This window comes from Gallus gallus, chromosome 2 (genome assembly GCF_016699485.2).
Source record: "Gallus gallus isolate bGalGal1 chromosome 2, bGalGal1.mat.broiler.GRCg7b, whole genome shotgun sequence".
Taxonomy (NCBI): domain Eukaryota; kingdom Metazoa; phylum Chordata; class Aves; order Galliformes; family Phasianidae; genus Gallus; species Gallus gallus.
Window position 1 is genome coordinate 139301744 of NC_052533.1, and position 14898 is coordinate 139316641.

A 14898-nucleotide genomic window follows, 5' to 3' on the forward strand; every position below is an offset into this window, starting at 1 on the left:
ACAAGAAAGAACAAAAGAGACCATGCATAGCCCTCGGGTTTACACTTCTCCCTTTTTTACTGTATGTGGAAACATTTTAATTATTATTTTAGATATGCAAAAATAGTAAGTGTCTCCTGTGAGAGGTAATATTTCTGGAAGCCTATAGAGACAGCCAATAGCTGCTGGGCAGTTTGTGAGCCTTTGCTTCAGAATGACTCAAGTGCTTTTTCTTCTATTACCTACCAAACGCTGCTGTAATTAGAAGCTTCTGAAGATGGCAATACTCTCTTTCAGTGGTATTTGCAGGGTTCCTCCCCATGTTAATCTGCTCCCCAAATTTGACATCTCATACTTATTTTTGTTGGTGATTTTATGATTCCACCGTGCAACATTATTTTGATCTATTTTACAGGCCATAAAAACCATAGAAAGGTTTTGCATGAGCAAGTTCCTTTGAAAACATGGAAGCTGAGCTTGTACTGTGCCGTATCCTCAATCTTGAGTACATCTGACACTGTTCTGAAATCCTGGGTAGCTCCATTGCATCAGTTCTATGGGAAGATGCATTTTTACTTCTTTGATGCCAGCAAAATGCTTTGATGAAAGTTTGCCTTGTTTTCCCAAAGCAGTTATGCGGAATGGAGCATGCAACAGACCTGATGTTAATACCAAAATTAAATTAATCACAGGTTTTGACTTAAAACAGTCAATTCACACCCTGTCTATAAAGCCAGACTTACTTCACAAGGCCTGTATAAGATTCTTACAAATAAGCTAACAAAATAAAGTCAAATAACAATCTGGCCAAGCTGTTGATACAGTCTTTGTGCAGAAAAAAAGGAAAGACTTTTTTTGCATACTTTGATCTAACAGCTTTAATGTGAAAAAATGGAGAGGAAAGACCTAATTTGTTGGTTTAGAGAAATAATGCCACTCATTAATCAGAGCACTGGAGAGAGAAAACATAAAGTGACTTGAGTTGGCTTTTATCACACAGGTCTGATGATAAAATACCCACATCTACTGGAAGCCACACTATCCCTGTTTCACTGAATACACAGTAATTCAATCATGACTAGGAATAATTTATTTGTAACAAGGAAAGCTTCTGTTTCTCCATAATGAGTTGATTATATCTTGTCAGAGGAACCTTAAACCCATCAAATGTCAAATGAATTATATCAAACATATTATTTTTATAGCAGCTGGATATGAGTAACTGATAAAACAGAGCTCTCTATTTTCGTTTTGCACTATGCATGAGAAAATGTAGCTCATAAAATGGAACCTGTGACACAAATTCAAGCAGGTCCCTAATTTCCTACTTTAAAAAGGTCTGTTTCATAACTATGATCTATTCATTTACTCAAAATATTAAGCCATAATTTGCTGGGCAAAATGTACATCAGAACATTCTTCTATTAAATATTTATGCTTTTTTATTATTTTTTTTAAACATCCCAGTAAAAGTAACCCCTGTTCATGACACATGGTCCGATAATGCACTTAGCCCCAAATTAGATTTGAGATAACATATAATCCCATTTATCTTTTAAAAGCTCCTCCTGGGAAAAAAAAAAAAAAAAAAAAAAAAAAAAAAAGAGTGTAGCACCAGGTCTCCTGCAGGGCCTGAGGGTGGGAGACGGTTTCTGGGTGTCTGTCCCAAAAATCCAGACATGTGGGTGGCCCACAGGGATTGGCTGTACCTCAGAGCCCAGACTAGGGCTTTAGAGTGCCTGCCTGTGCTGGCACGTGGCATTTGCCTACAGCAAGACCGCTTGAACCTGCCTTGCTGCCCTGTCGTGTTAAAGCAGTCAGCATGGGGAAGACATAGAAGAAGATGATTTCTCGTGAGCAGAACTGGAAGAAGAATAACAAAATGACAGCAAACACTGAATGCTGTCTCCAGCAGCTGCCAGTAGATTACTAAAACAGATCCCAACCACTTTCGGAACTAGGCATTCCTTGCTTACTGTTACACGAAATATCTCACTTTGCTAATACTTCTGTTGTATCAGAGACAATTTGCTTTGAAGAGGACTGTGTCCAAATGCCAATAAGTAGGAAGAGACTGTCAGGTATATGTAGGAAACAATTTCACCCATAGAGTTGGAGAATGCAGGAGGAAAAGAGTGGCTCATATCAGTGCAGTCTCAGCACTCCTAGCTAGTAGGTAACAAATGCCAGCCTCTTGTTCTTTCTTTCACTGTTAGATGTATGCAGAAAATGTTTGCTCACATTTTAAGTAGAAAAGTCCAGCCGTATTTTAGTACAGCTTTTAGTGTTTAGCTTGTCAGGAGTGCTGTGACACAGGAACTGTAATCCTTCTTTATGTCTCTGGGAGTTGTTTATTCCAGATAGAATCATAGAACCATTAAGGTTGGAAAAGACCTCCAAGATCTTCTAGACCAACTATCAATCTGTCTCCCATGCTCACTAAACCATGTCACTCACTGCCACATCTATGTGTTTCATGAACACCTCCAGAGAAAATGACTTCACTGCTTGCCTGGGCAGCCTGTTTCAATACCACACCAAATGCTATCCATCTCTACCTAAATTTTATGTCTCTCAAACTGATAGGAACTCAGAGATGGGGAGGTAGCAGGACCACGTAGGGTAAGGGAAGAGAGAAACAAGGACTCGTATAGTGTTGTAGGAACTAACTGATGAATTTTCCTTTGGATGTGTCTAAAGTGTGAGTTTAGTAATGAAATTTTCTGAAAACATCTGGACAGCAGGAGGTAGCACTGAAGATGCTATTGGTTCCGTTACAGATGACTGCAACAAAACTGACTAAAACCAGGTAAGAATACATTCAGTATCAGCAAAGGTGAATAAATTAATCATTCCTGTCAATGCAATTGTCTCTAATCCAAGAAACTCCTCCAGAAAATACAGATCCTGAATGCTTGGACAATGCCAAGAGCTTCAAAACTTTGAGAATGTGGCAGAGGGAGAAAGGAAGCAAGTGGGTTTTGCTTCTAGGAAATCCACACCCTAGAATAGGAAACTGAAATGATGTCTCAGCATGCTATGCTACTAGATCCCAAGGTAATTCTGATTTATAAAGTATTTCCTTGTTTTATACAGAATTTCTGTCCTTATGTCTTAAAGCAATAGCACTTCTTAAGAGAAACTGGGGGAGGTATTTTGTTTCCCTATGGGATTTTTGGGTGTGAGACTCACACTAATAGTATTTCTTTGTTTTACGTAGAAATGTAGGCATTTTGAATTTAACTATTGTTGTTTTGCATAATGCTTTCAGAGAAGTGCATAAATTTTGTTGTACAGTTAATTAATACAAAATATCCTATTTTATCTATATGACCGTGCTCCAATAGGTCTAATGGTAGTAAGTTTAAAGATGTTGTTGTCATCAATAGATTTTTTTCCATATCCAGCTTTAAGAAGCAATGAAAGACAACATGAAGTTATTGCCCAACTCTTTCTGTACTCTTCCACCTTCATTTTGGTGAGGTCTTGTGGCAGATCCCAGAATAAGAGCAAGAAGGTGTCTTGCTTCATCAATTGTGTGTTAACATCTACTTTCTAAATTTACAGGCATTACTTCAATGTGTTGCAAAAACAATATTTTTTACTATTTTCCCAAATTATTTCTCATGTATGTTGTTCTGTAAGATCAAACTACCCATCTCAAGAGACAATATTTATGAAGGTATCTGATATTTTTTATTATACCTGTAGACTTGAATTCTTCATTAAGACAAGAAAAAAAGTTAGAACAAGCTTTAGATTTCTGTCAGATCTTCTCTGTTTCCTATACCCTGAAAGCAAAGTGGGCCTCCCACTTCTGGAGTCAGCTCTTCGGGAAACCTAGACACCACTGCGTTTGAACTGTCTCAAACTAACTGAACTGTGGTTATAGTCAAGTATTTAACAGCATTTCACACTTCTACTGTCATCTGGATTACATAACAATGTGCTGATTTTATAAACAGCAACTACTCATTTTTGTGGTTGAGTTTTACTGGATGCACAAGAGAAACATCTGACTAAATAAAGCTGGAGACAGGAAAATTGAATGCAGAGGAAGGGCAAGCATTCTCAGGCACATGCAAGACCAAATGGTGCCAGGATTTGCAGACTGCAGTGCCACCATGCAAGGCCCCCACATATATTTCCAGCCAAGAGACCATAAGAACTCACTTTCTTGTGGTGTTGAAAGTGCTTTTGCTTGGCACATGCTCTTAAAAACCTTGCAAATGCCACTTATAATATTAAGTGCATAGGGGGGAGGATATTTAACTATTCAACTGCAGGAGGTTATTGATGCCAAAAAGCATTAAAAATCAAAAGAACCCACATGTATAAACACAAATGTTGGAAGTGTAATAAAACCAGTGAGGCAGACATTCAAGCAGAGTAAATCAGATGGCTCTGCTGGCTCCAGTAAAACTATGTCAGCCTATGTTAATCTGGGCTCTGCTCTGGTAAATACCTCCAAAACAGACACCTGTATCGGTGCTCTACTTGAGCTCTGCTGAAACAATTCTCTCTAAGCTATTGTTCTAAATATGGGATATATTACCTTTTGTGATTGCTGTTTGAGTGTCAGCACTGTGCATCCACATGGAAACTCAGGAAAACCTTTTCCTTCTCTGCTTTATACAATAATGAAGGACTTTTACTCCTATGCCATTGTCCTGTGGAAGTGGTATGGATATACCTTTGTTGGCTATAGGTCAGCTGAGAAGAAGCTGGAGTGTGTTTATAAACTCCCCTTCTAGTAAGAGGTTATGAACTACTATTTCTGGAGATTCCTTGAAAATCTTGTGAGCATTCTGAATTTGAACCAGTTTGGAGTCTGTACTTAGAAATCTTTGATACAGATAAGAAGTTCCTTTTTTTAGACTGATAAAGGAGACCATTTTAATTCCCAAGGATTAGACTATACCTCTTTAAGATTAATCCTTAAAGATATAGAAAGGCCCTAATACGGTTTTTATGTCTCCCAAAAGTTTTAGTGGCTCAGAATTGGTGATCTGGGAAGACACAGGCTGACTCTTGTCAATGATGGGACTTAGAAAGTATGGGTGTCGTGCCCATACTTGTGCATGTGCATACCCGTACATAACAATAATACACCATCTGACCCAATTCCTCATTCACTTGCACATAGCCTGGCAAGTAGCATCGCATGCACCCCAACAATAAGTCAAGAGGACTATGACATTGGTGTGGCATTCATCTGTCTAACTAATGGTGTGCGCATTGTAGCTATCCGTATCTGAGAAAATAACCTTGGCTCCCTTTGTAGTCATCAAAGACCCTGGCACTAGTTAATGGAGTTATCTCACCTTAAACAGATGTTGATATGGGTCAAATGAATGCCAATCAGCCTCCATTGGCTGTATTGATTGCATCTTAATGAACTTTAGCAGGAGCCAAGAAGGCAGCTCAGAACTAACACAAGTGCAAATGACCATAATCCAGATATCTAGGACGAGCTGAAATTATTTTAAGCTCAATATGGTAAAGAAGACTTTAAATGTGTGTAGGTTAGGGGGAAACATCTTTTGTCCTGTAGGCACAAAATTCAAAAAAGCGTGGAACTGAGATGAAGCTTCTGCAATGTACTGCTGCTGCAGTAATAGGTAGCCTGTAGGTCATTTTGGTTCCATTGTTGTCTCCTGTTTCCCATTACTTGACTTCCATAACAGGATGAAACCTCAGGGACACTTCACTGTCCATTCCCTTCCCTTATTCACAGTAAAGCTTGAATCTAACTCACATTCTCACACTGTAAAAACGGGTCCCAAGTTCAGTTTAACGCATCCACAGAAATGATACTAAAACTGCGTTTTCTTTCCAGAAGCATAGTGGTGGTTCAAAGATGTTTTTTTCTTTTCAGGTTCAAAAGTGGGAGCTCCAGAGTTCACTCTGGACTGGGCAACTTAGAGTCGGACGTAATCTTTCCACGTGGGAAAGCTATTACATGTCAGCTTACGCCTTTGTGGGCCAGTGGAGTAGGAAATGCCTTAAGGACAGTGGCACAGTAAGACAGTAATTCTTGTGTGAATCTCTACCAATTACTGGATATTGTTTATCTGTAGAGCTAGATTTAAGCTGCTACATCCAGACCAAAATTCTTAAAATTGACACAGAACTCATGCCTGAGGCTTTTCCTTTTCTTGTTTGTTTGTGACTCATTGCCAGACAACATGGAAATGTTAAGTAATCTCAGGAAAGCTGATAGGAAATGTTCTGCTAAGAGAAATTTCGACACAGTAGGAGGGGAATTTTTCAGCAGAAATAAACATCTCTTTTCTGCTTTTCTTTTTGTTTTAAACAATACATGGCTGAGCTTATGGAAAGCACCCAAGTCTATGATAAATATGTGCAAGAGACTTCCACTTGTTGTCAATAGATTTCTCTTTGTTACAGCTGTCTGCAGCTTCTTATCCTTAAAAAATAATTTCTTTTGTTGCCAAAATTTTTGGCTGTGAGAGAAGGTTTCACCTTGTTACAGTAATTTAAAAACACCTGTTGTCATATATTTTCATATGGCAGTTACACTGGAACTAATCCCCACATAATCTTCTCAGTACAAGATACTATGTGCTTACTCTACTGATAGGGGTTTTGCATTTCATGTCTCACTACATTTAGAACTGTGTTTTACTTCTGATACTTTTGCATTATGCCTAAATGCATCTATCCTTGCAATATTTGCAATGGTTTTTCATCAATTTTAGGGAAGAAAATCAAACACAGCAACTTCTTTATTTATTTTAATTACTTATCATTTGCCCCCAAGTGACTAGCAGAAATTACAGGGCTTCCCTTTAGCCTTTTTGAACCCCAGTCTTGGTAAGCACCACGATTCTTCCTTCTTGCTCTCAATGTTGAGATGAAGAGCGTGTGTTCAAACCATCATATTTACACAATTTCAAGGACAAAGAAAAACACTTAAAATCATGGTTGATTTTAAAATGAGTGCTCTTACCCTGTTGATAATAAGACACCTTCAGTGTTATGTAAAAGCAAGTAAAAATAGGATTACAGACTTTAATTTAGAAAACAATTTCCAATATGTCATTTTTTCCTGTAATAGTAATGTACCATTATCACATTGAAGTTGTTTATTCAAAATCCTTTTGCCTTCCTTCCTGATTGAAAGTCATCAGCCATTTGAACTCTCATAGGCATAATGCTATCATGCACACCGTGCATTTGTCATGAAAATCTTTATTTCATGTTCATGATGTCTTCTGGGTTTAAACCACTAATTTTGTCTCTTTTTGAATATTTTGGTTAGATTTTTGGTTATCTAAATTTTTTATTTATTTGTAGGTCATGATTATTTCCTACCTGTTCATGGTCTGAATTCAGAGAGCTAGACAGTTTAGAGATATGTGCGTATTTTAGAGTGCAGAAATACATTCAAACCAAACCTTTGATTTAAGGAATAATGAAGTGGAAGACTTAGTAATTGTCAGTTAGGAAATGCCATCATTAAGGATGAATGTACAAATTAAGTTAAAATTCATTGTGTGCACGTTATCAAGTAGCTTTTAATTATATAATGACCTTTTTTTTTTTTTCCAGTGCCTTCCTTACTATGCAAAAGCAATGATATTCACTGAATCCACATGTTGTGTTTTCTCCCTTTAAACTCACTGATCAGTATCTGCTTTCATGCTTTGCTGAGCACAGCATCTTTCAACACTGCTCCAAGTATAGTTTGTCTGGCTTGTATCTGTTTCTTTTTTTTCCAAACATCAGACTGGTATATTTTTGTGAAGGTTGTTAGAAGGCATATCCCAAATTGTGGATTGAGATCCTATGAACAGTACCCAGACTAAATACCAAATGGAATAATGCTAACATTTCTTCACTGGACAGCTGTTAGAAGAAGAAACCCTAATTCTTCTTCAGATAGAAATAGTGATAATAGCCTTCATGGTATACCAACCTCCTGGTGCCCAGCCTTGTCTTTATACCCAAATCTCTCCCAGACTCTGAAAACCAGTTTCAGTTTCAGATCTCTCTCAGGAGTATTGGTTTCATTCAAACATAGGAGTGCATCTGAGCTCCAGACATAGATCTTACCCATAATGCAACCTCAGTCTGGAATGTCATGACAGTGGACATCATCATCCATCTTCTTCAGCATTTCACTTAATTTTAGTGAAAGGAAAACCCAATCTATATAGACTAGAGGACAGAATGAGGTACTAAAAGCAGGCACCTGATCTGGAAGGGAAGCTGAACTGCAGAGTTTGAGCTCTTGAGCACAAGGTATTGTTGAACTCTTCATCATTTCAGCTTTCTATCCTGCCAATCTTGTTGTAAATTAACAGTCTCTTGATGAGCTCTACTGGCTTTTCAGATAACTGAAGTCAGGACAACTTTGTCAGTTTACCTCAAGTCCCACTGGGTTGCTTACCTAGCAGGTAGTAGCACTGTAGGTTTCATAGACTCATAGAATTATTAAAGATGGAAAGGACCAAGAAGGTCATCTCGTGCAATGATCAGCTCATCAACTTGCAACCCTCCTTTCTTTACAGTGGGGAACAATGACAACACACTGCAGTACTTAATGGTTGAAAAGAACAGTAAGACAGATAAGGAAGAACAGCCGAATTTCTAGGGGGAAAATATATATATATATATATATATATATAATATATATATATTGTTCACTAGACAAATTCAGAGTGGAAGCTGTTTCCTTAACTGTATTTATGACTCCAGAGACATTTCTTGTACCAGTACAGTGCCCTCATTTCTCTATTGGTCTATCTTTCATCCCACTTGGAGCTTATGCACGGTGACGAAGGATTCTGGATCAGAAGTTGTGTGGAGAGGTGAGCTCAGCTCCCGCTGTGCCAGCATAGCGTGAGATCAGTGAGGAGAGAGGCTTTGGAAGGTCACCTGCCCAAAATAAAATTCAGAGCATCTGTTAACTAAGATTTTTCATTTATTTATAGCCTAACTACTTATGCTGAGATTTTCAACATGACAGCAGCAAGAGATGTAACACTCACACACTGCCAAATTTGAAACTCTTGCTTCCAGAAGTTGGTCACTATAATATGTGGTTCAATGGGGACAAAACTTACTTTTGCCATTATCTTTTTTCTTGAAAGCAACTGAACTTCTTTTTGTGGGAACTTAAAAGTAAATCCCTCTCAGATATTCTCATAAATTGTGTCCTCTGAAACAGAGAACTGTCCTAGAAACAAAAGCAAAATTGCTTACCTTTGGCAAAGCTAAAATGCTGATATCAGAGACTTATAGTATGAAATACCAGGCAGACCTGACTATATGTTTCTAAACAGCTATTCCTTTACACCCCATACTATGCATATGATATACAATTAAACACACACATGTCCATGCACATGTGTACACTTACACATTGACTCGTATTTTTAAGTTTAAACTGATCCTTTTCTTTCATGCTTTCTGCCTTTCAAGGTGCAGAAAATTGTGTTTCCAGAACAGTAGGAAATGCTGCAGATAGATGATTCATAGCCAGGTGTGTATGTGGCTCTCATTCATTTTATGGCATTGCTGTGAAGGAAGGTAGTGTTTGCTGGCAGTCTTACTTGAAAGCTGTCACTCCCCTGGAAGGATAACTAAGAGCCATGAATGTCATTTCAGCAAATGGCCACAAATAAATGCTACTGGCTTCTGTAAATATCCAAGTACTCACTACTAATCACATTTTACGCAAACCGCAATGCTTAAGCCTTTGTTTTCACTGGAAATTACAGCCTTTGTAACAATACATTGCCATTTTCAATCAGACCACTAAAACCAGGATCACTTACCACCCTCCTCAACTTTGGATGTCAAAACAAACAAACAAACAAAAAAAACCAACAATGAAATTCAAAGCTAAGAATGGCACTACTACTTTTTAATTAAAGAGCACTGAAGACCATATATGGTCTTAGTTGAACATTTGTGAGTGTGGACCAAGGGCAGATATAACATACAGAGTTTTACAATCTTGGCTTTGTTTTTCCCTTATTGCCAGGGTCCTGAGCACATACCTAGAGCTAGAATTGAGAGTTGTCCCTCCTTTTCATTTAGAATTGCTTTTAAACTGTGGCTTTCTCACTGATCCTTGCCTTGTTTGGGCCCTGTGCTTTGGTCACAACAACCTCATCGAATGCTACAGGCTTGGGTCAGAGTGACTGGAAAGCTGCACAGAGGAAAAGGATCTGGATGTGCTGGTCAATGTTCAGCTGAACATGATCCAGCAGTGTGCCCAGGTGGACAAATAGGCTGATGGCGATGCCAGCAGGAGCAGGGAAGTGATCATCCCTATTTATTCAGCTCTGGTGAGGCTGCACCTTGAGCACCGTGTTCAGTTTGGGTTCCTTACTGCAAGAAAGATGTTGAGGCCCTGGAATGTGTCCGGAGAAGGGCAACAAAGCTGCAGTGGGGTCTGAAACAAAAGTCTTATGTGCAATGGCTGAAGGAACTGGGATTGTTCAGTCTGGAGGAGGCTCAGGGGAGACCTTATCACTGTCTTCAACTCCCTGAAAGGAGATTGAGATGAGGTGGGGGCCAGCCTTTTTTCCCAACTAACAGCAATAGGATGAGAGGTAATGGTTTTATGTTGTGCCAGAAGAAATTCAGGTTAGATGTTAGAAGAAACTTTTCTCAGAAAGAGTAGTGAGATATTGGAACGGGCTGTCCAGGGAGGCGTTGGAGTCACTGTCCCTGGAGGTGCTCAAGAACCACGCAGATGTGGCACTGAGGGACATGGTTAGTGGGCATGGTGGGGATGTCTTGATAGTTGGACTAGATGATTTTAGTGATCTTTGCAACCTTAATGATTCTATGATTCTGTGCTACATTGCAGGGGCATTCCAACTGCATATGATTGTGTCATATCTGTCCCTTTTTTCCTTTCACTTTCTTCACAGCAGCTCTTATGAGCAGAGGTAGGCTCAGCCACATGAACTCCTTAACTCCTGAAGGGAGATAAACTCCTGCGTTTGAGACTTAGCACATGCACACCTTGCAGTAAATTAAGTAAATGGAAGAGTCCCACTTTGCAGTCTGAAGACTGACTTTGTTGATATTCTCAAGCTCTGTTTATTACTCTCAGCTCTATTGATGTTGTGGCCTTCCTTGACTTTACGTTGAATTACTCACCCTTTATCTTATCTCTGAGTGTACATTCCATTGGAGATATCCATTAGTCTTCCAGAATTTCATTACAGTTTCTCCCTTCTTCTCTTCTAACTTTTTTGCCTACATAACTAAAGGAACTTCAGCTCTCCACAGTAACCAAGGTATTAAATTTGCAGGTCAGCAATGCCTTAGGGTTTTGCACAGTTCGGTTTTGTTTCTGCATAGCATATTTTATAGGAAGCTATTTACTCTGGCTGTAAAGTCTAAGCCATTGGTGATTTAGAGCTATAACAATATTGATGCAGATGAGACTCTGAGGAGATATTTGATGACATTATGTAAATGTAATCAATGGGCTCAATAAAGCACAACAGCAATAAAATACTTTTCCCATTATATATAAATAAATGCACATGGACACATGTATGTGCTTCCTACATAATTACAGTAACTATGCCTATTTATACTACTGATTTTCTAGCTCTTTATATGTCAGCTCCATAGTGTTTGTTTACACAGACTTACTGAAGCCATAGTATCTAGCTAACTGATTAGGATCCTGACTTATGCCAGAAGAACATGAATGCTCTAGAAAAAGATGAAGGAAACTGAAATTAGGGTAACTGCTGCTGTTCAAATTTTTCAAGTGTCTCTTTTTAAAATTAGAAATATTTCAGTATTTACTGTGATATTCTATCCACTTTTTTAACTTCAGTTGAGAAAATTGAATTTCTAGTCTTAAAAAAAAAAGAGAGGAGTAAATAAATTGTTGTTGGAGAGGTTTTCTCGTTCTGTTTTTTTTTTTTTTCAGACTATTAAGACTTCGAAATCTAAAATTTCTACAATTAAGGGTTAAAGCTGAATTATCAGGAAGCATAATATCTGGGCATAAGAAGGAGAGAAAGAATGGAGGGAGCTCACACAGACCAACACTTGCCCAGCTTTAAGATACCTGTTATCTGAAAAGGCTTCTGGAGAGTATAAAGACAATCAAATGTTTATATGTAAATCTTAATCCTCCAGCGCTATATTAGATCTCCCAACAGTACCTTCAGGAAAGTCTCCAGTCCTTCACATTCCTTGCTGTGAACCACTTAGGCTTAGCTCTGTGCAACGTGTGTTTTCATCTTTCTGCTTATCTTTGCACTGGACCTGATTAAGCTTGGATCTTTACCGGGGGGGGGGGGGGGAGGAGGATAGGAGGTGACGTTGGGCTAGGTGTATCCAGAGGTCCTTTCCAACCCCTATGATTCTGTGATTCTGTGATTAATAAGTTGAATCTCAGTGTGATCATAACTAGAAGATTACACAATGTGTATTATATTATGAAAATGACATCTCTCAAAACATATGGTGTGATATGATTCCTATCCTGAAGGTCATAAAAAGATGACAGCCACACAATACTACTCTTGGGACAGAAATGCAAGAAAGCTAGTCTATTGATTAAGGCAGAAACATAAGAAAAGCATTTGGAAAAATGCTGATATTTCCACATTTGCTTCCATACTGCTTCAGGATATGTTTTTTATAATATATTGTGGAACAATCAAGAACACTCCATCATGATTAACTAGATTCAAGGTATGATGACTTTCATTTGGACAGCACTTCTGAACTGAACTCACAGGGACCATCCCTGTGAATGACTGATTCATAGGGTCTCCAAGTGCTAGATGATCAGTGAGGCTGTACAGCCAGTCGCGCTTTAGCATAATTGAAATTTATTGTGCAAAATGGAACAGGTCCTACAAAGAGGGAGTGATCACAGTCCCACTATTAAAGACACTTAGGTAGAAAGTAGGAACATTTATTTGCTCTGAAATAGCCGTGGAGTTTGCCCAGGATGTCTTATGTTCCACTTTGATGGAAAAGTACATCTTGGCACAATTTTATTACAACAATTTGGCATATGCCCAGGTCTTTGTCTTTGAGATATATGAGTTCAAATACAACCTCTTATTTTTCTGTAGGCATTTTATAATAGAGGAAAGCAATAGTAGCTGACAAATCTAAGTTTCAGCTAGGCCAAGTGAGTTTCCAGAGATAATTATCTCTTTCTGATAGCTATTTAGTGAAGTGGTGTTGATTATACTCATAACTTAGTTGTCTCCTTTTGGTGTTAATGTTCTCAACAATGAATTTCACCTTTTCTCTTTAGTACCCACTCCGTGATGAGGATACTAAAAATGATCAATGTAAAAATGAACATGAAGCAGAAAATAGATGCTGTTGTTTCTGTATTGATATCAGAACAGAGGAAAAGAGAAGCAAAGTATCTGTTAGTATGGGGAACACATCTGAAATGAACACTGAGTATTATTCTGATGTAGGACATGAAAAAAAAAAAACTTTACTGATTTCTAATTGAATAAGAAAGTGCACTGAAAAGGAGAAAAGCTGAACTGGAGAAAGGAAATTAGACGAATCACAGATGTAGGACAGTGCACTCAGCCTGTTAAAAGACAAGAAAAAAAAGACCATATTCCATTATCACTTGATCTTCAGGTGCCACAATGAACATAAACAAAGGGAAGTGTTAAGTAAATTCTCCTCCCTTTCCTCCAACCTCTGCAGGAAGTATTTGGGTCAAATTTCAGGTGAAGATCCGGATAAACTTTTGTTCTCTACCCAAGGGAGTTGCTTTTTCATAGCATCAGTTTGAATACCTAAAGGTAGCTCTGTTACTAATATTCATGTTTATATCCTTTTCTTTCAGAGTTTAAGTATCACGGCAGTAGCATTGGAACTTTATGTAAATCTCAAGGTAGAAATTACTTGAGAAAATTTTGGTCCAGTGACTATATCTTCTTTAAAAAAATAATAATTATAAAATGATGGGGAAGAGAGAAAAGGAAGCCATACAAGTCTTTGAAACATATGAGGTCAAAGGAACTGTGCTTTCTATAATTGTCCCAATAAATTTTAAAGATGTTATTACTCTGTAGTGATTAAGAAATGGTAAAAAGAGATGTGATACTATAACATCAAGGCCATCAAGCTTAATAGTCCTTAACTGATTGTCACCCTGCCCCAACAAAAATAGACATGCTGTTTTCTCCTTTCCTGTCCCTCCTCCGATCCCTTTCCCTCTCACTCAAAGGCTTCTAAAAGCACCTCCAGCCAAGCCAAGGGGAATTTATACTTCCTGCAATAAAATCCAAAGAACAGAACAGCTGGCAGCTGAACTTAAGATTGCTAAAACAAACACTGTGACATTGATGTGAGGTGGGATTTGGTTATTATTACAACATGACATGACTGGCTCTGCAGGGAAAAGATGCAAGGAGAGATTTTTTCCAACATGCAAACAAAAGACTTAAAAAAATAAAAAGCAAAACAACAAAAGCAGCACAACACTAATTACTCTAAAAATACCTAGAAGGAAAAAAGAAAAAAAATAAGAAAAAAAGAAAGAAGAAAAAAGGTAGCATTCACAATACTGGCTGCCTAAATTTTAGAATTGAAAAGACTGAAATTGCGTGGTATTGTTCCACAGAGGCTGTTATAAATAAGCCAGACAGGATCATTATTAATTCATCTACTCTGACATGTACAAAATATGCAAATGAATGCATTGAATCATAGCATTCCTATACATATCACACTCAATTTCTCCCTGTTGTCTGTGATAACTTAAAGACGTCTTCCATAAACATTGGCATAATTTGAAGTTCATCAAACAACCCATCACTGTCCAAATTAGGATAGTGATAGAGTAATAATAATTCATCAAAAGTCTGATTAGTAACCATAGTTGGTAGAATTAAAACAATAATAAATTGATTACTAACA

The 14898-nt window shown here is 38.0% G+C and overlaps 2 long non-coding RNA genes across 3 annotated transcripts; one reads left to right on the forward strand and one right to left on the reverse strand.

Moving 5' to 3' along the window:
• The first annotated feature begins 2582 nt into the window (after positions 1-2582).
• LOC121110048 lies at positions 2583-6297 on the forward strand. Its single transcript, XR_005857871.1, has 3 exons — positions 2583-2788; positions 2875-3036; positions 5858-6297. It is a non-coding gene; the product is annotated as an uncharacterized LOC121110048 (long non-coding RNA).
• Positions 6298-8660: 2363 nt separating this feature from the next.
• On the reverse strand, positions 8661-10672 carry LOC121109940. 2 transcript variants are annotated; one of them, XR_005857722.1, is made up of 3 exons: positions 10011-10672; positions 9368-9578; positions 8661-8883 (listed from the first exon to the last, which is right to left on the reverse strand). It is a non-coding gene; the product is annotated as an uncharacterized LOC121109940 (long non-coding RNA). The 2 variants fall into 2 exon arrangements; XR_005857721.1 differs by having other exon boundaries at positions 9368-9590.
• Between the last annotated feature and the right edge of the window lie 4226 nt (positions 10673-14898).